Source organism: Pleurodeles waltl, chromosome 5 (assembly GCF_031143425.1).
Source record: "Pleurodeles waltl isolate 20211129_DDA chromosome 5, aPleWal1.hap1.20221129, whole genome shotgun sequence".
Lineage (NCBI taxonomy): Eukaryota > Metazoa > Chordata > Amphibia > Caudata > Salamandridae > Pleurodeles > Pleurodeles waltl.
This window is the reverse complement of record NC_090444.1, coordinates 1759778583-1759794685: the sequence shown is the minus strand read 5'-3', so window position 1 is coordinate 1759794685 and position 16103 is coordinate 1759778583.

Below are 16103 nucleotides of genomic sequence, written 5' to 3'. Positions count from 1 at the left end.
ACTAATCAAATGTAATTAATCAGTACCTGGTCCTTGCACCACAGCATCAAAAGGAAGAGAGCATGGCAAGTGCTGCCAAGCGAGAATGCAGCAAAGAAGAGCAACAATGGTGCCAATAAATGGTAAGCTATAGGTGGGCTCCAACCCCATTATCAGACGCAAGAGTCGCACAAGCAAGAGCACATGCTCTCACAGGATTGCGCTAAAAAAAGGAGTCCAAATAGAAACAACCATTAGGAAAGCCAATAGATCTTGCCTATGTGAGACCTATTGGGTTTGCCAATGTCTTTTGTCATGTTTTATGTGTGTACTTTATATATATTTTTCCCTTTTAAAAACCAATAAATTATTTAATTTAAAAAGCGATATTGATGTACGTAGCAAAATTTCAGCAGCTGGAATAAATATCAGAGAAAAAATGTAAAAGAAAAAACACAAAGAAGTAAGGGGACAAAAGAAGAAAATGGGGCAATTTGAACTGATTATAAACAATCCAAAAGTGGAATCGGGGCAGAATGACTTGAACGAGATGGTCAATAAAACATTTTCTAGCTTATGTGATAAAAGTTTTCAATTCCATTAAGGACACGGAAGCAAGGATTATGCTTCTCTGTCTTTACTGCATAAATTAACAGAAGCCAATTGCAACAGTATAAAAGAAAAAAAATGACATATTCCATTAATTTAAAGTCCATTAGTTGTAACATACTCCAATCATCGACAACCCAGTCCTTAAGTACAGGCACTTCCATTTTGTAATCCTCTTTCTTTGCAAACAAAACTGAAATTGTAAGGGCAAGAATAGTGTCTTGGAACCAAATCATGTCCAAACCAAGAGGAAGGGTCCTCCAACCCTCTGAACCAGAGAGGTTGATAACTGCAACAACTCCAAGGAGATCGTCTTCACTCAGGACAAGGAGTGAAACAGTCTTCACACAGGACAGGAATGCCCTGTCAAAATATTCCCCATTGGGGCCATTCCCCCTCAAGTGCATTTTTGATATTTTCCTATAAAATCAGAAAAATTAAGCCATAAAATCCATACCAATGAGTATTACAGAAATATCACCGACAGGGAAAGAAAACCAAACATAATCACAAATGTAGAAACACAAGAATAACGTTAGAAATGTACTTATACCTTACATATACGAATAGTGCACAACAAATCAGGGTGAGCCAATCCTCACCTCCGTGTAATTCATTTGCGTAAGCTGGAACATTTTTTATTCTATGTCCGGACCAGAGGCTTCGATTATGCTTGTTTAAAGCCGTGCCACCACCACTGACGCCACATCAACAATCTGTTCATAGTAGAAAGACTTAGAGGTTGACTCGAAGACCAATCCTTTGCTTTCAGAATATCTGCTAAGCACAAACCCAATGTGGAGGACTTAAAGGCCATAGGGTCCTTAGTCACCAAAATTGGAAATGTCAATACCAGCCTAAAAAAAGCCAACATATCTATCTAGCCAAAGTAGTGGCTGCCACGGGTTTGAAAGGTTTTTGCAAGGCAATGAGCACTTGCCCTCCAGAGTCCACCCGAAATTCACTGGTGGGAGCTTCATAAGCTTTAAGGCGTTGTGTATAACGTCAGATAAGATACTATCCTGGGGCCATATTACGGAATGTGGTGCATTCTCCTTGTTTGCACCAGGTGCATATTTCCAAAGGTGCACCTGGAGCAAACAGGGAGAATACACTGTATTACATTGAATGTGCTGCTCCTAGGGCAGTTGCAAACTCACACAGCCCTGGGAGCAGCACAATCAAGTGAAAAACAGAGGGGCTGCTTCAAAGCCACTCTGTGTTTCACTGTGCAGGTGGCAACCCGCCTGCACTTTTAGGGGGTTTAGAGAGCCCCTTGGAGGTGGGTACATTGAATGACTGCACCCGCCTGCAAGGGGATGTCTGGGGGGTCTATGGGACACCCTTTTCCCCATCCAGAAGGTTGCCATCAGGGGGCACACTGACAGTGTGCCGCCTTATAGGTGGTGCACTGTCAGTTTGCCTCCTGAAAGATTCTTTACCTCTGCGCCTGCATCAATAATACAGGGCGGGTGCAGAGGCAAAGGGATTCCCTCATTTGCATGAGGCCAACCCCCATGCAAATGAGGGAACACTCTCTGGTGATAGCACTGGTGCTATATGTGCACCAGTGCTATTTATATTACAGAAAGGGGCGCACAAGTGTCTGCTGCCCTTTCTGTAATATCACAGTTCACAGAGGATGCACAAAGTGGGTGCACATGCCTGTTGCGGCCCAGGAGCACTTCTATAATATGGCTCCTGGTATTAGATTTAGTCCTTCTGGAAATGGAAAAAGAAACCCCCGTCCAGGGATAACATCCTGCCAGAGAGATAAAGAGCTCGAACATCAGAAACTCTTGCAAGAGATCAAACAAAGTAATATAGTAAGCTTGGCTGACAAATGTTTGCATGACAGGTACTTGTACCCTGGCCCCTATCTAAGAAATGCAGGACAACATTAACATCCCATTGAGATAAGTATCTGGCTTGAGTGGGTTTACACATGGTCATACCTCTCATGAGCTTGCATACTACTGGATGTTCCCTGACAGGCTGCCCATTAATTGGGAGATGCCTCGTAGGAATGGCAAACCTATTATTATTAATGAACCTATAAGCTAGGCCTGAAGCTGCCAATGAAAAAGGAAATTAAACACCAGGCAGACATCCGTCCCAGCTGGATCGGTATTCTGCTCATCACACCAACAAACCCATCGTTGATATGCTGAAACATATCATTTGTGGGTACCTGAAGCCCATGCCTGATTGATATAAAAGGAAGCTTGCTGAGTAATACCTGGCATTTGCCATCTCATCTGGAAACCTTCTAGGCTATCATCCTGAGCTGCTCCGAGATAATCAACGGATGGGGTTGCCCCACTGGGTCCAACAACAGGTTCCAGCAAAACAGAATCAGGAGAGGCATGTCGCAAGACAATTCCAGAGCCAAAGGGAACCACGGCTGTGCCGTCCAGAGTGGAGTCACAAGAATGATCTCTGCTTTCTGTTGACAAACCTGAGACTGGACTCAGGATCATGCTGAACAGAGGAAAGGCATATCCCAGATGTAGAGACCAGTCCTGCAGGAAAGCATCCATCACCATTGCCTCTGGATCTGGGCGCCAACTGAAAAAAAGAGGAATCTACTGATTGAGGTGGGAGGCGAACAGATCCATTGAACATGGTCCCCACCTGTAATTAAGACTGATGAAGACCTTTGAGTAAAGGCTCCAATCTCTGAAATCCCAGAAATAGCCGGAATGCAAATCTGCCACCAAGTTCTTCCTCTGTGACTGAGATTCGATGTTGAAGGCAAAAATGCCAAAAATATTTGGCAGTCTCCACCAACAGCCGGGAACTTGTACAGTCCAGCTTGTTGATATAACAAACTACTGAGATGTTGTCCATCCTCAGAAATATGCAACAATCTGTCCTCAAGGGGGAAAGACTCTTGATTGCAAAGGAACCCACAAGGAGTTTTAGGCAGTTTATATGAAGCAGAAGTTTGGTCTGTGACCAAAGCCCACCCTCATGGAAAGGCACCCACATCTGGCTCCCCAACAAAATCTGCTGGCATCCAACTCCAGAGTGATGTCCAGGTAGCTGCAAAAGATTGCCTTGCCATTCCAGGCATCTATATGCTCGAGCCACCATGTCATCTCCATCTTGGCCTCCTCTGAGAGGCGAACCCAGTCTGGATAAAACAGACCTTTTTTTGCAGATGATTTTGAGTCTCTGTAGAACCCTGTAATGAAGGGGCCTGGGAAAAATGGCCTGGATGAAAGAAGCCAGGAGATCAACAGTCCATGCTGCTGAGCTCAATGAGATTGTCGGGTAACATAAGGTAGACCTCAACTCCTTCTTGATATTTGTAATTTTCTGGGCAGGTAGAATCAATTGGACAACACTGAATCTATCTGGAATCCCAAAAATTCCATGTGTTGGGAGGGGGTCTGGAAAGACTTTGGTTGATTTATGACAAATCACAGGTCTTGGAGGAGTTGAATTGTTCAGGACAGGTGGAGAGATAACATCTGAGTATCCTGGGCTAAAAGGAACAGATCATCAAGTTAGACAATCAACCTCATACCTTTGGCCCAAAGAGCATCCACTATGGGTCTCATCAGCAAGGTACAGCACCAAGGAGCTGAGCAGAGTCCAAAGCGAATGACCATGAATTTGAAGCAATGACCCAGCCAAGTAAATTGGAGGAATCGTCAATAAGAGGGAAATATGGGGATCAAGAGTACACGTCTCCATTCAGGTCCACAGAAAACTTCCAGTCGCCCTCTTGCAGAATGTCTCGGTGAAGGTGAATGCCCTCCATCTTGAAATGCCTGTGCACTATCCAGGCATTGAAATCCTTCAGGTTCAGGACTAACCGAGAACTGCCCCCTCACATCATCAAAGGTAGAACCAAATATATGGGCACTTAGTGAAACATCGTGTACATCATCGAAGACGGAAATAAATATACAAGGTACTTAACTGGTTGTGAAGCAGCATAGAAAGATGATTACAAAATGGAGGTGCCTGTACTTAAAGGACTGGGTTGTCATGTTTTCAGCATGTGGCTACTAATGGACTAGAGATTCATGGGATATGTAGCTTTTTCTTTTACATTGTTGTAATTGGCTGCTGTTAATTGATAGAAGCGAGAGAAGCATAATCGGAGGCTCAGGTTATGGAGTAAAGAGACAGAAGCATAATCGGAGACTCAGGTCCTGACATGAGATTGTATTTCCAATGTTAAGTTACATTTCATTAAATGGCCTCTAAACAGATGAGTGCGATATGTCATCTTAAGAAAAATTTAAAATATTTAAAAAAGTAACACACTCCACAAAAAATGCAATATAAATTCACAAGTAACATTTTCTGGAATTAAGTGATTTTATAGCTCTCACTTTTATTTTTGTTTGTTCACAAGTTAAGTGCGCTTCGGGCCCGAGTGACGAAGGTCCCATTTCTAGCACAGCATGCAGTGGGTGATGCCCTCAACAGTAAAATTAAGCCATCAGAGCACAGTATGAAAAAGTATTAGCAACAAACAGACAAGGAAGGCCTCAGCAAGCCGTACATCCAGGTGGATAAAAGAATGCTCATAATACATTAACTACCTTTCAGGCTAAAAGAAGCAGACAAACTAAACAAGAAAATAAAACACGGGGGAGCCACACACCAAACTTGTAAGAGACTCGTCCTTCCTCCTTGCCGACTAATTTCATGCATAATGTGTCCCCTTTCTTTTAATTGATTATTGAAATGGTTTTCTCAGAGTAGACAGATCTAGTGTACAATGGTAAATGGAACTTTTGAGAAGATAGGAACATCACATATTGTGCTGCACCTTGAAGATATCACCTTCCCATTCAAAGTGTCCAGAAACTGCACTTATTTCTATGTTCCTGGATCTTAGGGAACACTTAGGGTCCAGGTGCAACCTAACAACTCAGGTTGATACACACATACAACATTGAACAAAATATCACTTCTGTGGAAAGACACAGATGTGCACACCTAAAGTTGGTGATAAACCTTTATTGGTAAATTTCAGACTAAGGGAAAAATAAGTCGTGGATTGTTCCCTTTGCTGTCACCCATGACTGAATTATTGTGATCTTGGGCAAATAACATGATAGCCCAGTGCATTACTGTACTCATGGGATGTTGCTATAGGTGTCAAGGCTGGGTTTACAAGCTATATAAAAAAAAACTTTCAGTTGTGTTTTTGGTTTTTGCATAAGTAGCTCTTCGGTGGCAGTGTAGAATAATACTACATAAAAATTAATTATGAGTCTGATAACTAAATTATAAGATGGTCTACCCCATTTTTCCTGATATAAGCACATAAATAAAGTTACAGCTAAGGAAATAAAATTGGTCAAAGTGTAATGTAAACAGTATCTTTGTTGAATGCAAAGCGATGGAGTACATTGTAGGCCATCATTGAGCGTTGCCTAGGCACCGCAAACTGCACCTTAAGAGTTTCACTTATGTACATTTAGATTTGATGCATCATTTACTTTCTGCTGTTCACTTTGTGTTGAGTTTAATTCAAGGCCCAAAGATCCAATAATAATAATTAGAACATAAGAATGTTGAGAGCTCCATTGAAGACAATAGAGAAACTCCGAGCTTGTAATGGCTGGTACAAGCCTGAAGCTCCAATGTTCCAATGTTTGTCTTCCTGTTTCTCCCATTTCAATTTAGAACATTATACCCTGAGTAGGTGGAATGTTCTAAGAGCCTTTCTGCCTGGGGCTATACTGGTTGGACATATTAACACTCATTTGAGCCAACAAGGTTAACACAAGCAGCAGTACCTAGACAAGGAGTGCTAGCAGTAAATTCATTAGGTAAAGATGGTATTAGAGTGTACACCTAGGAACACAGAGTGGTCTCTGCCAGAAGGAACTATTTTGCTTGATGGACTGGTGCTCATTTCTTCTTGAGTTGAATGCAGAGTAAATATGCAAAATGCAGTCACTCACAGCGAAGAGAACCATTAGGTGAAGTGAGCTGTCCATAGACCGATGGATGAGGATGGAGGGCTGAAAGCCCCTGTATGTTTATTTATATGTATGTATTTGTATTATGATTTCTTTGGGAACAGAAGGCTGGAGAGATAGCTAAAGCTGTGTGTAGGTCAGACCTAATAAAGGTCATGCAGTGCCTGGTGCAGACTGGGACAACGGCCAGAAACTTACAAAATGTAACCAGCTCTCCTCCCTTCAAGTGACAGCGGAACAGCTGATTAAATCCTCTCTTTTTGACTGAAGAAGCACACAGCCTATCTGTCCTATCTTGCCTAGCTATGGCATTTACTTCCCGTGAACGGCACAACTCTTTGCCTTAGTACCTAAATGTGGATGGACGTTCCGCATCTATCATATATGGGTTTGAAAAACAAAATTATCAAAGAATCATTTTAAGGCAAAAAACAGAAAATGTTCTTTAGAAGAGAGGAAGGTTTGAATACATTGCCCAGGTGTGAAGGATTTCCCTTTACAAGCACACAAGGAGGGGCATGGGAGAGTTTGTCGCATGAAAAACAATAAGGGGGTGTGCTGAGCACAGGAGGGAGCCTGTCAGACCACAGCTACAAATGGAACGCACAGTGCTGGCCAGAAGACAATTCTGGCACAAGCTGAACACTCACTTCCATTCACAGCCCTGTGTAGTAACTGTGGTTAATAGCCACATGATCCCAACAGCTCAGGATGGAGAGTCAATCATAAGGAAGGTGCAATTCTACAACATACTCAAAAGAACCCTCTGTGTGCCATCAGCAGAAAGTGACTTGTACTGATCTGGGAGAGAATGGTGAGAAGCATTTTGTTGGTCGTGATTTCACTCGACATCCACCAGTAACTTTAGGTTATGGCAACCTTCTTCGCTTAGAATCTGTAGCCAAAGACTTCTGTGTGGAATGCAGGAATTCAATGTTGTGGTGGTGGAGCTCCAGCCCATTGCTTACGATTCACATTCAGAAACCATGTAATCTGCCAATTGTGTCCTGCACCCGGATGATATCATTGGAACTGATGAGGACCAACTACTCCTAGCACTTCCCTGATAGAATTTTGGAACACCTTTGTGGCACCTGAAATGCCAATGCGAAGGCATCTGTAAATCCTGCTGCCATGTGTGCAGGAAAGCAGTGACATATCGGGATCCAGAGTCTAGCAATAGTTGATGGTATCAAAAGTTCCTGGTATTTTTTCGAGAAACATTGGGAGATATTCACCTCAGCTGCCATGATGCCTAATGTAATTATAATGTATCTCTCTCTTTGTATTGCACAGCTGGGCAAGCCGATCAGAGAGACACAGAGGATGGGTCCTTCCAATCTTTTGATGATTATCTGCTTTTATTAGATTTCCCTGCTTATCATTTATGTCTTCATATATGTTGAAAGTTACTCTATGACGCCTTAGTGCAATCCTTCATACATGTTCTTTAATATCGCGTTAATGAGCTTCTATTTGAGTGATCTTACTCCCCAAACAAACCTTTAAATTATTCCACAAAGTCACAAATGCCATTAGTGAAGGTGCCACCTAAAGCAAGAACCTATTGCAGAATAAGCAGTTGGCTGGGCGGTCAGGTACAAGATGGTGTCCAATCTGCTCTGCAATTGCCAACCCAGCCCAGCCCAGGCTGGCATGGTCATGGACTTTATCATGAAAGGAGTGGGAGAGCGGAGTTTAGGGTTGATACTGCTTGCAGAGCAGGGTTTTTGTGCATACCCAATGAGACAGGTGCCAGCTGAAGTGAGTGCAGTGTATGGTTCAGTGTATGGTATACCCTCACTTTGCTGCATGTTGGAGCCCTCTGAGGCCTACTGATGACCTGCATGTTGTGGGCAGGTTAGGTGGCAGATGCAGTAACACTCACTGCAAAGGGTGCACAAACAAAACAGCTGGAGGAGATTGCACAAATGTTGCAGCAGGAAGTGGGTATGCACTGAAGATAAACATCAGAAAACGGCTGCAGATTCATCTATCTGCTGCTACCAATGTGCTGTCCCAGCCAGGAGAAGGACATGAGCATGTGTGCAGAAATGAATCACACGCTTCACTATGTAGGTCAAGGCTACATTGGCCTGTGGACCCATTCAGCAATATTTATAACTTTGTGCACTCTTATCCATCATACCTTTGGAGGTAGAAAGAATATTGAAAACTATAACAGGAGACCATAATTGGTGAGGCCTTCCAGACCTCAACAGGCATCAGTATCACACTTTATCCCTCCCGGATCAACCATGCATATGGTTTTTGGCATGTGTAGGGGTTAAGGTCCCCAGTTTGCTATGCAGCTGTGTTATGCCATCTTATCTTTGTCGTTAAAAGTTCCCCTGACTTTTTCTTTTTGGTATTACTTTGTGGGAGCCTCTGATCCTGAGGGTGTCACTAGACTTCTAATTGGTCATTCCTCAGGGACACCCTTAATATGTCCTGAGAGGCCAACACTCTTGATTGGCCTCTCCTCCATGAAGTCTGAAGTGGGTAGCTTCATCTACGCAACCCATGACTAGTGACAGAATTGTTATAGGTTTTGGGATGCAGTACATATAGCTTAGGGCAATGCTTACTGGTTTTCCTGTGTGAATTGAGCCAATTGACTTGGGGAATTCAGGGCTCCTTATGCTTTTGTGTGTTTAGAATTTCTTTGCATACATTATGTTCCTAGGTTTCATAACCCTGATTGTGAGCATCGAAACGTGGGTGCATGATAAAATACTACTAAAGAGGGTGCTCTTGTGCTTCTTCAATGCATTTAAAAATTGGCCTTAAATAAGTGCCACTCACAACGGAGACTCAGATGTCATTGGTTAAAAAAAGAAGTTCAATCTTTATTCTTCATTTCCACTCCATTAAAAACAGACAGCAACAGCACAGCCAATGCGTTTCACCCCCTTCTGGGACATCATAAGTGCTTTCAGACACATATATGATATGTTTTTACAAAAAGACATGCTAGTCACCCAATATTTACACATCAAAATGGCACTTCATTATCATTATTGCATCTTAAATATCAAAAATGCATTATTTCAATAATCAAATTAGACAATTTGGGGGTCATTATGACCCCGGTGGTGAGTGGTAATGTGGCAGCAGTACCGCCAACAGGCTGACGGTACATACTGCCACATAATGAGAATGGTGGGTTGGCTGCAGCCAACCTGCCACTTCTCCACTCAGACCGCCATGGCGTTAGCAACCGCCGGGCCGGAGATATCAATCTCCAGCCCGGCGGCCGCTATAGCACTGCCGGCGGCATTTTGAGCCAGCCTACCGCCATGGTTTTCATGGTGTTAGCAACGCCACGAAAACCATGGCGGTAGACCCTACCAGTGACATAGAATTCCTTCCCTGTCACTGGTAGGAGGGTCACCCACCCCCCAAACACTCCCCAGACACCCCCACCCTTCCACATCCACACTCCTCCCCTCCGAACCCCCACATCCCCATACACGCACACACCCGCAGACACACACCACGCATACACCCACTCACTCACACTGGCATACACGCATTCATACACACATACATTCAGTCATGCTCACACACATTCATACACACATTCACACTGACATGCAGACACGCATTCACATTTCCATTCTTACACAAATTCACACATGCATAAACCCATGCAAACAACACTACACACACAGATGCATTCTCACACACAGTCAAACATTCATGCACACAACACCCCCCACACACACACACACAACACCCCTCTCCCCTGTCGGAAGCCCACCTTACCTTCATCCAGGTGGTTTTCCTTCAGGGAACAGGACGGGGCGCTGCTACCCCCAGCAGCACCCGCCAGTAGAACATCGCCAGGTGGTATCACAGGTCATGATACGGCTGGCGGCGGTCTACTGGCGTGGCGGTGCTGGTGGTAGCAGCGTCACCATACCACCATCCGCCAGTATGGCCACAGCCAGTTTTCCGCTCTTCTTGTGGCAGAAGTCCAGCTGAGGTCATAATCTGGCGGACGGATGGTAGCCATGGTGACGGTCTTTCGGCGGCCGTCACCATGGCGGTAGGCGGTATATACAGCCAATGTCATAATGTGGGCCTTTATCTTCATCTTGTCAATGATAGGTAGGAAGTGGGTAACCAATTGTACCTATTCTATTCATTTCAATGATCTATATTATAGACCATTTTTAAATAATCTTAAATCTGAATATTAAATCAAACACTCAAAATATAACTGATGACGGTATAGCTACTGACATATTGAACATCACCCTGTTAGCTATATCTATCAGTACACAAAATAAAGGCACATACATATTCATGCACTGTTCTCTATTTGTCTATTCATCAAATGGTCTCTTGTATCTTGCTCCTGATTAATAGAGTTGTAGGTGTGTAGACAATCATGTAATACAGGAAACAGTATTGCCCAGGTTTCTATTACCTCTTGTAAATTTGATACGAACAGTTCTAAATTGATCATATCTAAAGTAAAGTCAATTGAACTATCATCATTACTTATGGAGTTATCAACATTTCTTCTAGTCTTATGAATCTATTCACCAATATTTTGATACATCCTCTATATACACGAAAACTACGCTTCTACAAAATCTTTCACTCGCCCAAGGGCTGTCCATCTCCTTTGTGTATCCAAGCATTAAACATAACTGTGTTAACAACTGTTTCATCAAGCATACTGTAACCGGGTGCCTCCGGACGCCGGTTCCGGGTCGGAGCGAACGACCGCCGGAGGATACCCCGGGGGCACCCGAGGGATTCCTGACGTGATGACGTCCAACGTCATCCGTCAGATAGAAGGAGGAAGGACGACCGACGGAGAGAGAGAGTCGCGCGACCCAGAGAGAGACGCCGACGTCAGGGAGAGCCGGAGAGACGAACGCCGCGGACCACCAAGAGAGAAGGAAAACCCCGCCGTAGAGAAGGAACAGCGGACGGAGAGCGGAAACCCTTGGGCGCCTCCCGCCCCTGTCGAGACGAAGTCGGGAGATCGCCTACAAGCCGGCCACGTCCCTGGAGGGGCGTGGCCAAGTCAGGTATGAGCGTACCGGGGCTGGGACTGGGGTTCTGGGTGGTTGGCTGGGTTTAAAGGGGCTAAGAGGGGAGGGCTGAGGTCGTGTAGGGAAGGGGATCCTATTTAATCAGCACCACAGTTAACTGAAGGGTAACCCCACAAGGACCGTACCCAGACCAGTGGATAAAACTGTAAGGGGGTCACAAACAGGGCACAACGAAAGGAAGACACAAGAGAAACGTAACCCCACACTCCTCCACCTCCACACAAACCCCCCCCCCCTCTCACTCCTTACTAACCCCAATTAACCCTATATAGATAAATTTCCCCACTTACCTGTTCCTTTCTCCTTCTTTGTTTTGGGAAATCCTGGGGCCATGAGAGCCGGGTGAACAAGACCTCTCCCTCCGGACCGGACCAGGCTGTCCCGGGAACATCAAGGAACCCTGAAAAGAAAAGGGATTTATATATTAGTTTTGGACTTGGAATATAACACTTTGGCGGAAAAGCTAGAGCTACAATCCCAACGAAGAAATAAATAAACGTACTACACCCTTAAGTGCCGCGTCTGTCACCTTCTTCCAATATCCCCTCGACTCGGGATAAAAGACCCCGTCACAGTGGTGTCAGAAGTGGGATGTTGGAATAGGCGACAGAGACTTCCCAACCATGGAGGAGAAGTGTACCCTATCCGATATGATGCAACAGTTGGCCTCCGGACAAAGACACCTACAATTAGTGTGGGAAGAGCAACAAAAAGAGGTCAAATTGGAAAGAGAGGCACTACAAAATGCCCTTAAGAGTCAGGCCACCATAATGGCCAACAACCAGTTGGTTCATGAAACCGCCATTAAGAATCTCACAGATACCATCGCTGCTACCCGCGTACACCCGAATGTGCCCAGTTCGGTCTTACAACGATATCAAGAAGGTGAAGACCCCGATGCCTTTTTCACCAATTTTGAGCGAGTTGCTACTTCCGCTACTTGGCCTCAGGAGCGATGGGGCCAATATATCGCCCCCTTATTGACGGGGACTCTCCAAGCCGCCTATCAAGCGGTAAACCCTGGTGGAATAACCCCCTATAAGGATATTAAAAAGAGCATCTTAGAACGGGTGGGTTTTGATTCTGAACATTATCGCGTCCGGTTTAGAAAAGCGAAGTGGGGACCCAACGAAAATCCCCGGGCCCTATATTTTAGGATCAAAGATCTGGGTCTCAAATGGTTGGGTCCCATAGGGACAAATCAGGAAGACATTATTGAGATCGTGCTCTTAGAGCAATACTTGGACGCTCTGCCTCCGTCTACACGCAACTGGATCAAACAACATCCAAACCCGGATACCAATACTACCATCGAGTTGGCCTGTGCCTTTCAGCGGGACGAAGAATCAATGAGGACATAGCGAAATCCCGGGGACTAGATAGGCCCTATATACAACAACCTCAGTGTTTCAGTTGCGGGGAATGGGGCCACATAGCTCGAGGTTGCCCCTGAAAACAGAAAAACCAGAACCCATGGAAATAGGGGTCACAAGGGGAAGAGTCTTTTACACAGGGAGAAGAGACACCCCTTATAAAAAGAGACTGATTATCAATGGGAAAAGCACCGTGGCCCTCATCGATTCAGGGTGCAGCCAATCTGTGGTCAGGGCCGGGTTGTTCAACGCACATTACTACACTTCGGAATTCACGGTATCAATCTGTTGCATCCATGGGGAAACCAGAGAATATCCCCTAATCTGGACAACCCTCACCTGGGGAGGAAAAGAAATACCCATAAGAGTGGGTTTAGTAGAGCAACTGGTTGAAGAAGCGATTATAGGAACTGACTTTTCGGAGTTCCCGCAACTCCTAGACAGCCTTAGACAGCTCGAAGAAACCAACAACTGGTGGAAGGACGCTCCTTTCTCCAATATGCCTCTATCACCTCCAAGGGTACGACCTAAACTCACCCGGAAGGAGAAAAGAATAATTAAGAAAGCCTATACCCAAGACCACTCCAGCAGGACCAGGGTAATTACAAAGGTCCTCGCCCTCACTGCTCTTCCCAGCTTCCGGACTTCGCAAAGAGAAGACCCCAGTTTAATTCATGCATGGAAAAGTGCACGCCCACGGAACCCCCAGGATAAGGGTCCCTCGTTCACCATAGTTAAGGACCTATTATACTGAGTCACGTACAAAGACCAAGACGAAAAGAAACAGTTGATAGTTCCAGAACCTTATAGACAACAAGTTCTACACTTAGCACACAGCCAGCCCGGAGGTGGACACTATGGGAGGGAGAAAACAGAGGAGTATTTGTTGAGGAAGTTTTACTGGCCGGGGGTATTTTCCCAGATTAGGAAATTCTGTCAACAATGTCCAAAATGCCAATTGATTGACCCAGGCTCACGGAGAAAGGCCCCTTTACAACCCCTCCCCATCATTGATGTCCCCTTCTCCAGAATAGGGATGGACCTCGTTGGCCCTCTTCTGCCCTCGTCGAGAGGCTATCGTTATATATTGGTATTAGTAGATTACGCCACGAGATACCCTGAGGCTATTCCCCTCTCTAGTATTAACACCAAAAGTGTTGCTCACGCCATGATAGGGTTCTTTTCCCGAATTGGGTTTCCTAGAGAAATCCTAATGGACCAAGGTACCCAATTTATGTCCAACCTGATGACATAAATATGTCAGCTATTGGGGATTAAACAGTTACGAACGTCGGTTTATCATCCACAAACCGATGGTTTGGTGGAGAGATATAACCGTACCCTCAAAACACTACTAAAGAAAACTATCTCGGAGACTGGTAAGGACTGGGATAGGAAACTCCCTTTAGTATTATACGCAATCAGGACACACGAACAAGCCTCTACGGGCCATAGTCCGTTTGAGCTGTTGTTTGGGCGACAACCACGGACCCTACTAGATATGGCCGCTGAGATGTGGGAAGAAGAAGACGGGGAAAAAACCATTCTAAAGTACGCCCGTGAGTTAAAAACCCACCTACATACAGTATGGGAAAGCGTAAGGGAACACATGGAGAGGGCCCAAGACAAACAGAAAAGGAATTATGATCGGAATACCCAATTGAGGTCCTTTTCCCTAGGAGATAAAGTGCTAGTTCTTCTTCCCAGTTCAGACAACAAATTGTTGGCCAAGTGGCAAGGACCCTACACCGTAACAGGACTAGTAACCCCCGTAACTTATAAAATTCAGCTTAACGACACTCCCCCTAGGTCACAGATCTTCCATGTTAACTTATTAAAAAGATGGGAAGAACCTCCGAACGACCCAAGGCACGGCTGCCTAGTTAATACCGTTAAGGAACTAGAGATAGGGTGGTGCCCCACTGATCCCCCTGGCGAGAGAGAGGTTCCTATCATTAATACAGAGATCTCGATTCAACAAAATAGACAATTGAAGAATCTCTTCGATAAACACGGTCGGGTGTTCTCCTCGGTACCCGGTAGGACACGATTGGTACATCATCAAATCCTCACACCACCTGGGAAGACCGTACGACTAAAACCTTATCGTATCCCTGAAGCTAGGAAAACCCTCGTAGAAAACGAAATCGAGAAGATGTTAGATCTAGACATCATAGAACCTTCCCAAAGCCCCTGGTGTTCGCCCGTGGTCTTGGTACCCAAACCTGATAGGTCTATACATTTTTGTATTGACTTTAGACGGGTCAATTCCATATCACAATTTGACACCTATCCTCTTCCTAGGATAGACGAGCTCTTAGAAAGGTTGGGGAAAGCGAAATACATGTCTACCCTTGACTTGACCAAGGGATATTGGCAGATCCCGCTGGGTCCCGAAGACAAGGAAAAGACGGCTTTCGCTACCCCCTCAGGATTGTATCACTTTAAGGTTCTCCCTTTTGGGTTACATGGCGCCCCCGCCACCTTCCAACGTCTCATTGACACCATATTACGACCTCATACCAGATACGCGGCGGCCTATCTGGATGACATCGTTATTTTCAGTGAGACCTGGGAAGACCATGTGGTCCACATAGACCACATCTTCTCGGCTTTAAAGAAGGCTGGACTGACAGCCAACCCCGCCAAGAGCCGACTGGCTTTTAGTGAGATCTCCTACCTGGGTTATCACATTGGCAACGGTATACTTCGACCCCAAAAGAATAAAATCGAAGCCATCCTACACACCAATGCTCCCACCACGAAGAAGGGAGTTCGTTCCTTTTTAGGTCTAGTAGGGTACTATCGAAGGTTCATTCCCCACTATTCCAGTTTGGCTGCCCCCCTAACCAATCTCTTAAGAAAAGGACAGCCCAACAACATCCCACGACTAGACCCGACTCAACTTCATAGTTATCATACCTTGCAAAGGTGTCTCACCACTCAACCGATATTGAAATGTCCTGAGTTTGACAAACCCTTTCATCTCCAAACGGATGCCTCCGATGTGGGGGTAGGGGCCGTTCTTTTTCAAAAGGATGAAGACGGAGTGAGCCATCCCGTCGTCTTTATTAGCCGTAAGCTATTTCCCAGGGAGCAAAGATACCCCATTATAG